This window comes from Benincasa hispida, chromosome 10 (assembly GCF_009727055.1).
Source record: "Benincasa hispida cultivar B227 chromosome 10, ASM972705v1, whole genome shotgun sequence".
Lineage (NCBI taxonomy): Eukaryota > Viridiplantae > Streptophyta > Magnoliopsida > Cucurbitales > Cucurbitaceae > Benincasa > Benincasa hispida.
This window is the reverse complement of record NC_052358.1, coordinates 6,438,475-6,450,231: the sequence shown is the minus strand read 5'-3', so window position 1 is coordinate 6,450,231 and position 11,757 is coordinate 6,438,475. Positions and strand designations below refer to the sequence as shown.

At 26.4% G+C, this 11,757-nt stretch overlaps 1 long non-coding RNA gene across 1 annotated transcript; it reads left to right on the top strand.

Annotated features, from left to right (window-relative positions):
• Positions 1-413: 413 nt before the first annotated feature.
• On the top strand, positions 414-1,899 carry LOC120087919. The gene is made up of 3 exons (XR_005484724.1): positions 414-644; positions 743-861; positions 1,849-1,899. It is a non-coding gene; the product is annotated as an uncharacterized LOC120087919 (long non-coding RNA).
• The last annotated feature ends 9,858 nt before the right edge of the window (positions 1,900-11,757 follow it).

Genomic DNA, 11,757 nt, shown 5'->3' with positions numbered 1-11,757 from the left:
TTTGACACATATTCTTCACCTACTTACTATGAACTATTTATATAACAACCCAAATATTTTAGGTAATTTTTAATTTAATTATCTTAAATTATTTTGGAGTTATTTTGAGTTTTGTGGCTTTAAAAAAAAAAAAAAGGTTATTTGGGTTAAGATGACTCAATTTAAATTCAATTGGGTTGAATTTATTTCAAATAAAAGAAGATTCCAAATTTTGGTTATATGTGAGGTAGATTGAGCAATTTGGAGATAATTCAAATTATTTTTGTGTTTTAAAATAAGAAGAATTTGAGATTTACTCCAATTTTAATTAAATTCGAAAAATTGAATTAAAATTAGGAGATTTACTCGCCACCAGATCCTTCCACGGCAAGTCGACGACGCCGCCGCCTTTGATGGCCACCAGATCCCATTCTCCCACTGATTCTCTATTTCTCACTCTCGTGCTAATGCCCTTAAGACCGTCAGGTATATTTTCTAGCCTTCACACCGCTCACCTACTCGTCGTCGTTGTGGGTTTTCATCGCCAACACTAGAGGTCGCCAGAATCTTGGTATTTTGAGTTCGAGCTTTGTAGGAGTTTAAGTAGAAGGTGTGTTGTCCGACGTTACAAAAGTTTGGCTTTGGTGATTTTGGTACAGTTTTGGGTAAGTTCTAGTATTTTGATTAAAGTTCATATATTTTTCTATAAATTAATAAATTTTCATAAGTTCATGGCCTAAAATATTTTGGGTTTTATTTTAAGGTTGGAATTGCAGTTTTCGGGAAGAATTTAGGTGTTGACCATTGGAATTAAAATCTGTTATATGAAAGATTTTAGAGACTGAAATTTTTGGAACGACTGTTGATCAAGGTTCGTTTTGGGTAAGTTGTGTTAGTAATGTTTGGAATGGTTGAATGTTTGAAATTGGGATTATGGTTGAAATTGATTATTGAATCATATTCTAGGATCTAATTCAGAGTTTTTGGAAAGCTAGATAGGAGTTCGTTTGCTTGGGTTACTTCTTTTAGACTCAATTTTGACGTAAGTAATCTTACTATTAGAACTGTTTAATCAGACAATAACATTCAAGTTTTATTGAGGTTCTGAGGTTGTTTGTTTAGAAGGATGTTTATGTATGATTTCATTTGAGATTCCGAGGAACTGATTACGTATAAAAGATGTTTGAATGCTAGTTTGATTTCAGTATTTTTTTTATATGAAATTCTGATTAATCTTGAGTGTGATGTGAGTTGCTAGATGAACATTGGTGTGATGCTATGTATTTGCATGTTGTGAGACTATTTTTTATGATGAATGTTATGACTATGATAGTGGTAGTTACCTCACCCATAATTAGTTACCCACTAGAGGTTTGTATCTCCTTCGGGATTCACTAGAGGTTCGTGTTTCCTTTGGGATTCACCAAAGGTTTGTGTTTCCTTCGGGATTTACCAGAGGTTCGTTTTTCCAAATCCCGAGGTTTGTGTCTCCTTCGTGATTCACCAGAGGCTTGTGTTTCCTTTGTGATTCACCAGAGGCTTGTGTTTCCTTCGGGATTCACTAGAAGTTTGTGTTTCCTTCGGGATTCACTAGAGGTTTGTGTTTCCTTTAGGATTCACCAGNCAGAGGCTTGTGTTTCCTTCGGGATTCACTAGAAGTTTGTGTTTCCTTCGGGATTCACTAGAGGTTTGTGTTTCCTTTAGGATTCACCAGAAGTTTATACGTACAGTTAATCTATGGTAGTGTGGGTTCAACTAACCACTAGTTAGCTATCCCACTGAAAGGACATAAATGCTTAGCCTGACCTTAGTAGTGGGGTTACTTACTGAGTATTTCATACTCATCCTTTCTTATGTTATGTTTTTCAGGTAAGTGCAAGGACATTTCGGCAAGTGACGGAAGGAATTCGTGACCGTGCCATTGGAACTAAAGAAATGTTTCTACTCATGTTTTCATGTTTTAGTGTTTTAAATTTCAGTCATGTTGTGAAAATTAAGTTTCATGGTTGAAATTTTTATTTATCATACTTCATGAAATTTATATTGAAAGATTTTCAGTTATTTGAATGTTACAAAAGTATTTATGTAAATAAATTCGTTTGATTTAGTTAAAATTTGTGATAAAGTCTTTTAAAGGTTTATGCATGTATGAAGTAACGGCCAAGTATAAGTCCTAGAAAGTTAAGTTGTTACAATTTTCCCTATTCAATTCACCTTGCTATTGACCCATGAAAACACTTTTCAAATGGAGGTCTCTCCCAGGGTTCATTCTCTATCCCTTGTATCATCTTAAAGCATGCTGTAATTTCTAGTTTTGCATGACCTATTAGTTTTTGCTCTTAGACTGTAATTGATTGTATTCACTCGAATGGAATTTGAAACGATCCTTTCGCTGCTCATGGAAATCCTCATGTTTGATTTTCTTCAGTTAAGCCACTCTCACCCATGCAGATTAAAGAATAATCCCGAATAAATAAGAGTTTATAATTAGCTCAGAATTGAGATCAAGTTATCTTAGGTTATTAATTTGAAATAGTCAGTTTTAATAGTATATGGTAGTTATAAAGAGAAAGTGACTATTTCATGGTTCGGTCTTATGCAAACATCTTTTGCATAAGATGTCGCCACTTGCATGTCTCCACATGAACGATTTGGGACACATTGTTTGTATCAAATACAAAGCGAGTCGCATCCATAGTGTCCCCAAGGTACCTAACCATATCCTTATACTTATAGACCGTTTTGGTTATATACCCAAACTTGATCCTCTTTTATGTGTCCACATAACGTTTAAGTATTCATACTATAGCTAGGGGTTCGTTAGTTTATTAGATCAGGTTTTACAAGTGCAATTTACATATTCAATAACAGCTTTATTGAATAAACCTCAATAACATATTAATTGCAAATAGAATATGTTTAATTTTACAAACTACGAGTATTAGGACATATAACCCAACATAAACATCCTAGAACATCATTGTTGAAACGATGTTCAAAGTAGAAACAAAAGTAGGAAACATGTGTGCGAGTGACTGAGATCAACGACCTGACAAGGGTGGGTCGTTAAAAGCTATCGAAGAAGAAATGGAATTCAAGAAAGGGTTACTGAACCAACGATCACATACATGAGATTGAAAAGGAGAGAGAGAGATTTTGATAGATTTAGGGTTTTTTTATTTTATTTTATTTAGATTACTTAATAATAATAATAATTATTATTATTATTATTATTATTATCATATCAAAAAATATAATAATAAAAAAATATTATCATCATTATTACTATTATTATTATATTTTTTGGATAATAATTATTATCATCATCATCATCACTAATCATCATCATCATCATCATCATTATTATTTAATCTCAATTAAAAATTACAAGTTCTAAATCTTTTGTCTAACTTAATTCAAAATTTTCAAATCTCTTATCAAATAAATTTAAATGAATTATCTTCTCAATTATATTGATTTTGGCTCCAAAAAACAAAATTAAAGGGATACATAACCTAGAACTCGAGATATTTAAACTTATAACTTTATGGTACAATTATATTGTTGGTGTAAATGTAGATTAGTTAAATCTCGTCGTTTCACATTACTATTACATTGTATGTGTAAATGTATATCATTTAATTACCAGAACACACCGACATTGGTGGTAAAATATCACTAAGATACAATATAATGTTATAATCAGTAATCATGAAAACTAATGGTTAAAATCTCATGACTTCACATTATAATTTCATTGTATATGTAAATATAAATTAGTTAAATCTCATAACTTCATATTACTATTACACTGCATGTATAGATATATATTAGTTAATTATTAGAACATACCGACATTGGTGGAGAAATTAGTGAGATGTAATATATAAATTGAATACTTACTTATGCATCAAAAAAACCTTTTTTTTCAAAAAAAAAAATACTGATAACTAATGATGTATTTCAAATAGTTAAAAATGATATAATAATATAATAATATAACCTGAGATAAAAAAGGATAAGAACATACATGAAAATTTTGAAAAAGATGAAAAAAAATAAAATTGAATCTAGTAACTATATATATATGTGTATATGATATATGTATGTATGTATGTATATACACACAGATTAAAAAAAATCAAAATATGAAGGAACAAAAAGATCATATTAATTTGATAACAATATGTATAAATTAATGAAATAATATTTAGATACAATGGAACTTGTAACAAACATTTAAAGAAAGTTATTTAGATAAAATCAATAATTACACTATACTTATAACTCCATTAACCACAAAATCTACGAATCCATAAAGGAAAAAATAGCAAGAAGCTTAACTCATTGTAGAATAATAGTAAAAACAACAAGATTGTAAAAGTAAATACTTACTTGTTTGTCAAAAAGACATATTTTTGTTGAGATACTAATAAAACAAAGTATATATCAAAAATTTTAAAACAATATAATAATATAAGAAATAAGTGATAAAATTTGATAAAATTTGAAAAATAGAAAAAATTTGAATGAATTACGCACTTTGTTTGATGAGAATATTTATAATATAATAAACAAAAATTTAGTCGAAATTACATATATTAATAAGAATTTAAAATAATAAAAATTAATAAGATAATGTAAGATATGAAGATTTACTAAAAATTAAAATTTAAATGGAGATATAAAAATTAGAGATTGATTTATTTTGAATGTATTCGAAAAGTGGTTATACAAATCAAATATGATAAAAAATACTGTCAATTTGAAATTCAAACTTTAGCAAAAAATGCAACACTTTTTTCTACAAAGTGGAAACTGATCACCAATGGTAACCTATTTACACTGTATTTCTATTATAGCAATTATACTGTATTTTCATATTGTTGTTGGTCGATCATATTAAGGGAAAATCTGATATTATATAAGTTGACCTCGCATGAGCGGCACAGGCTTTTGTAAAAAATCTCATTATCCTGGTTTTGCCATAAATCCAAATGAACCATCGAATTTTACAATTTTCTCCAATTTAAGTTTTTGTACTAAAAATTGGAGTGTATATGCAAAGTTTAAGTTTTCATTCTAAAAAATGGCAAAATCGCCCCAGAATAAGATTTATGGTCAACATGTACATGGCCATAAATTTCTAAATCCTTAATTTGCCCTTGTCTGGCTGTTATACCATTGTAGAATAAAACACAATGTAGTGTAATTGTTGATTTTTCTCAAGAACAACTGTCTGATTTTGTTAAACATAATCTCCATATTTTATTATTAATTTAGATTTTGTTTAACTATTTTTCATCTCACCTAAATTAAATATCTAATTTTTTTCTACCAAATTAATGTTTTAAATATCCATATATTATCAAATTTTATTTTATCTAATCAAATTTCAATTTTTTTCAAATCTTTGAATGATTTTTCATTACTTTTTACATATTCAATTTTATTCCAATCTTTGAATTGTTTTTCATAATTTTGTACATATATTCTTAATAAATTAGCTGTATATTTTTCATATTCTTGAATGACCATTTTGAAACTATGAGATTTAATTATTTTACATTTACAAATATAGCGTAATTGTAATGTAAATTTATGAGATTTTAACCATTATTTTCTTTTGTGATTCGTTATTATAACAAAATTTTGCCTGATTTTTCTCCATTATTATCTATCCAAATCTATCTTTTGTCATCAGATTTGATTTCGATTTATTTATACATATTCTTATCAAATTTGGTTTTATCTTATTCCTTTTTAATTTATTTATACATTTTGTTATCAAATTCAGTTTTTTGTTACCTTCTTATTTCAAATTGATTCAGTTTTATCTAATTCTTTCTCCATTTTTAAAAATATATTTAGGGATTTGTATTCTTATCACGGTTTAATTATTTTTTTTATTTCATACATTTTTCTTTTATATTATTACTATTTACATAATTTATTTTTAAAAAAAATATAATAATATGTCATTGGTATAAATTATAATATTATGAGACCTTGTGAATTTAAATTAATTATCTCAAATTACTAGATTTTGTTTCTTTTTACTTTTGTATTTTAGTGTCAAAATTAATGTAATTAAGAAGATAACCATTTAAATTTATTTGATACGAGATTTGAAAATTTTGCATTTAAGTTATAAAAGATTTGAAATTTATAAATTTTAAATTTAAGAGAGAAAAGTATAAGAGTCAAACTTACTTCGAATTATATATATAGCTTTCATTTTGTAACAACCCAATAAATTTTAGTTGAGTTTGAAATGTCTAGATTTTGTTTTAGAATTCAATTTTAATATAATTCAAATCAATAAAAGGAAAAAAAACATATAACCCTAGGGCTACAACTTCTTTCTCTTTTCCCATTTTTGTTATTTTACTATTATCCTAGTTGTATAGCATACCACCGGGATAACGTGTGTGTTTTTCCTTTTCTCACATTTTTTTCCATTCATGAATTTGTAATGGGCAGTGATACAACATATATGATTTTTCTTTCCTTCAATCATTTCTTATTATCGTGTGTATTGTGATCACTTGACGAAAAGGAAAACCGAAGGAAAAGGTATTGTGGTCGCGAAGAAATTTTCAAATCCTATCTTTTTTTAATTTGAGTTGTTGGTGGTTCTGGTTTTAATAAATTTTTTATTTTCTATAAATGCTTAGAGAATTATAGTAATCATATGTGTTGATTGGACTTTGGTAGGCTACATTGGTTATCATGCTAATTGTTTAATTACAGTGTATTTGAAGTTCTTTGCTTCAACTTATGAACATTAGGTATTTATTTGTAAGGGATGGCAGTTTTGATAATTTATCATTATTATTTTTTATTATTTAATTCGATTTTGACATTTTCACAATTTTGAAATTTTTTTGTTATTTTTCCAAATGAAACTTCTAAATTTATTATTTATCTGGTCAACCAAAAAAAAATCTTATTTTGGCCATTTGTTCATTTCGCTCAAAGTTCTATCATAGTTTTCAATCATTCAGATGGGCTTTTACATTGGCACTTTAATCATTATAATAGACTTCAATCACGGGAGTTTCTCTTTGTTATAAGTTTATAAATGGTAGTAGTGAATCAAATATTACATGTCTTGTGATGGAAGTCTCCAATCATTGAAATATTTCAACAATAAAAAATGTGGACCAAATAAATGGCCAAAATAGAATGATATATATATTTTTTTTAAAATGGTCAAAACGGTTTTAGTTTTAAAAAAAAAATGACCAAAGCAACTACATCTATACTTTTTAAAATATAAAAATGGATATTTTTCAAAACCCGACTTTTATTTTAGCCATACAATACAATTTCTAACTTTCACAGTTAGGGATGTATCAGTACTATGAGTCTATAAATGTCTATGACCATTAGATTCATATTGTTAATAGTATTATGTATGTATTGAAGTCTATTCTATCACTTGCAGAATTCCTATTTACGTTGAAGTCCATCAATTATTATAAAAGTTATTGATGATAGTCATTGATAGACTTCAAAATTAAGTTTTAGAAAAAGGACACTTTTTGACTTTTATGGGAGTTGATGTATTCACTTACACATAAAATCAAACACTTTTCAATTTCATCCATATGAATCAATTTGTCATTCATTCTAAAGCTTTGATTAAATTTTATTGATGCAAGGAGAATGATTATAATAATTAAATTAACAATGTGATTAGGGAAAATGATATATGATTTACCATTAAAATTATCAAAATTCAAACAGAATATCTTCTCATTTGCTAACTCATCCCTTCATTCTTCCTTATCGTCTCTCCATTTTCTTTTCAATATTCCATAGTAATACTAATAATAAACATAAACATATCAATCAAAATAAAGCCCATAAAAAGCATTTAGAGTATTATTAAGGCAAAAAAAAAAACATAAGCATTAATGGTAATTACCTTTATATTGGAGAAGAGAGATTGTCATAAACATAAACATATTGATCAAAATAAAAATCCTAAAAAAGCAATACTTTTCTGGAAATGTTACAAGGGAAGAACCGGAAAAAAAAAAAAAGAGAGAAGAAAAAAACACGCAAACACACATCAATGAGGATTGCTTTGTTTTGGGGAATGAAGAATCGGAAAAAAAAAAAAACAAAACAAAACAAAAAGGAAAAAACACACACATCAATGATAATTTTCTTTGTTTTGGTTCAAAATAAGTGTTGACAAGATAAATAGAAAATTTAGAGGTTTCATTTGGAAAAATAGGGAAAAAAATTAAAATAGTGAAAATGGCAAAATCGAATTAAATAATAAAAAATAATAATGATAAAATTGTCAAAACTGTCCTCAATTACAAATAAATACCTAATGTTCATAACTTACAAATAAATACCTAATGTTCATAACTTGAAGTAAATACACTGTACTAAACAATTACCATGATAATCAATATAGCCTACCAAAAAGTCCAATCAACACCTCCATGATATGGTTACAAGAATTCTCTAAAAATAAAAATAATTAAAACCAAAACCACCAACAGCTCTAATAAAAAAAAAACTAGGGATTGGAAAAACTTATCTTCTTCCTTCGGTTTCCTCTAAAAAGAAATTAGACATTTGAGAATTTCTTCACACAACCACAACACCTCTTCCTTTGATTTTCCTTTTCGTCAGACGATCATAATACACACTGTCATGAAACGATTAAAGGAAAGAAAAATAATAAATTGAAGTTGTATGGTTGTCAATTACTAAGTTCATGAATGAAAAAAAATAGAAAAAAACACACTAATGGTAAAACAACAAAAAGGGAAAAAGGGAAAGAAATTGTTGCCCGTAGGGTTATATATATTTTTTTCCTTTTATTCATTTTTCTTTCTATTGATTTGAATTATATTAAAATTGAATTCTAAAACAAAATCTAGACATTTCAAACTCAACTAAAATTTATTGGGTTCTTAAAAAATGAAATCTATACATATATATAATTCGAAATAAGGTTGACTCGTGTACTTTTTCCTCTTAAATTTAAAATTTATAAATATCAAATCTTTTATCAACTTAAATACAAAACTTTCAAATCTTGTATTAAATAAATTTAATTGGACTATCTTTTCTTAGTCTTGACACTAAAATACAAAATTAAAAAGAAACAAAATTCAATAATTTTAGATAATTAATTTAAGTTCACAAGATCTCGGAATATTACGGTTTATATACCAATGAAATATTATTATATCATTATATTACATTTTAAAAAATAAATTATATAAATAATAATAATATAAAAGAAAAAAAATGTATGAAATATAGTTAAACTGTGATAAAATACAAATCCCTAAATATATTAAAAACATTGAGAAAGAATAGATAAAACTGAATCAATTTAAAAAAAGAAGGTAACAGAAAAACTAAATTTGATAACAAAATGTATAAATAAATTAAAAAGGAATAAGATAAAAACCAAATTTGATAAGAATATGTATAAATAAATCAACACTGAATAAGCTAAAATCAAATATGATGACAAAAGATAGATTTAGATAAATAATGATTGAGAAAAATCAGGAATATACAAAATTTTATTATAATAACAAATCACAAAAAAAAATTATGGTTAAAATCTCATAAGTTTACATTTGTATGTGTAAATGTTAAATAATTAAATCTCATAGTTTCATATTACTATTACACTATATGTGTAACTGTATGTTAGTTAACTTGTGAAACCTTTTATAAACATAACTATAATAATATGATAAGTGCTAAAATTGATTAAAAAAATGAAGAGTGTTTTAACTATTTGGAAAAAATAAATATCACTTCGTAAAAAAATGGTCTTCAAGGATATGAGAAATATACAACTAATTTATTAGGAATATATGTCCAAAATTATGAAAATCATTAAAATAATAGCAAAAATAGTATATAAAACAATTTAATCCTTCGAGGATATGAAAAATATACATCTAATTTATTAAGAATATAGGTACACAATTATGAAAAACAATTAAAATTGAATATGTAAAAAGTAATGAAAAAGCATTCAATGATTTGAATTAATTTGAAATTTGATTAGATAAAATAAAAGTTGATAATATATGGGTATTTAAAATATTAATTTGGTAAAAAAATCTGAATATTCAATTCAGGTGAGATTAATTCAAAAAAACAGAATCTAAATTAATAATAAAATATGAAGATTATGTTAACTACACGACCAAAATCAAGAGGAGTTGTTCTAGAGGAAAATCAATAGCTAGACGGTATACATACTTGTGTTTTATTCTACAATTACCCGATATTTGTAGTTTCATGAATAACAACAATTACGAACCAAACAAATCAGGGATTTAGAAATTTGTGGTCATGTGTGACTTGCCATAAATCTTATTCTTAGACGGTTTTGCCATTTTTCATAATGAAACCTTAAATTTTGTCATACATTCCAATTCTACTTAAAATAAAACCTCTAAAAGAGCACAAGGACTTACATTATTCCATTACCTTTGTTTTGGAGAAAGGGTGGACTATCTCAAAAATCTCTAATCTCCCCTTTCACATTGGTTAAATACATATAAAAGAATAGATGATCTTTTGGTGAAAAATTATATTATACTCAAAAGATGCTTTGTTGTAAAGGTGTGAACATTTTGAAAGGTTTTGATAATATATTTAAATAGATTTGTTAATAATTAACCATTAAACTCAGGGATTTAACAGTCATAGGCTTAAAAATGAGGGGCAAGATGAGAATGTAAAGATTTCCTATCTTTACCATTTTTATATAATATAATAGAGATAGAGATTTGTAAAAGGGGAGCAATAATTAACAATAAATTTCTCCATTCTATGTAATAGAATAACAATTTTAAAAACAAAGGAAAACAATCATCTAGATCAAAATCAATTAGAGAATTGAACCTCTAATCTCGAAATCGATAGTATAAGCATTATGCCAATTGAACTATGTTCATGTTGTAATTCTACTAGAATTTGATTTATAATGAAGTTATCTTTAGAAGAAAAAAATCATGAATCAAAATTGAGGAGAAATGCTTGAAAAATGGTATTCATACAAATTTCGAAAGACAAATGATTCATTACTAAAATGATAAATTATATAAAACTTTGTGGATAGACAATATTGACATTTGAAAATATTGAATAGAACTACTATTTGAGATTTGTCTTAAACTCCTTGTTCTTTTTACTATTTTATTTTGTCTCTCTCTTCTTTTTTCATGGTAAATGGTAATTTCTTTTAGTAACAAACGAACAAAATAGACAAAACGTAAGATAATTAAGATCGATTAGAACAAAATCATGCACTCAAGAAAGATATTTATCTACATTAAATCTTAAAGAGTTAATAAGGTATAAAACCCTTCTTTTATAATTGTGAAGCCCACAAATTTCTTAGATCGAACAATGATTGAAGTTCACAACTCCATTCCCTAATTTCTATTTTCCTAATTCTTTTGGCGAAACAACCCCAAACGAAGTGTCTTCTAGGTATGGAAATTCATCATTTAATTCATTTATTATTTTTTAAAAATTTTATTTAGAATTATCATTTAATTTATTTATTGTGGTAGATATATTTGTAATAGAATAAAGATTAGGCGTAGGTGGAACCTTTTTAGTATAACAATTTTGGTGGGTTGCACCTGACCACTTAAATATTTTTCTTTGTAATATAATAGTATAATACCACATCCCCGTCAAACGAAGGCTGCTGGATTTTAAATTATTTATTAAAGAGATTAGGTGGTTACACCCTCACACACTACA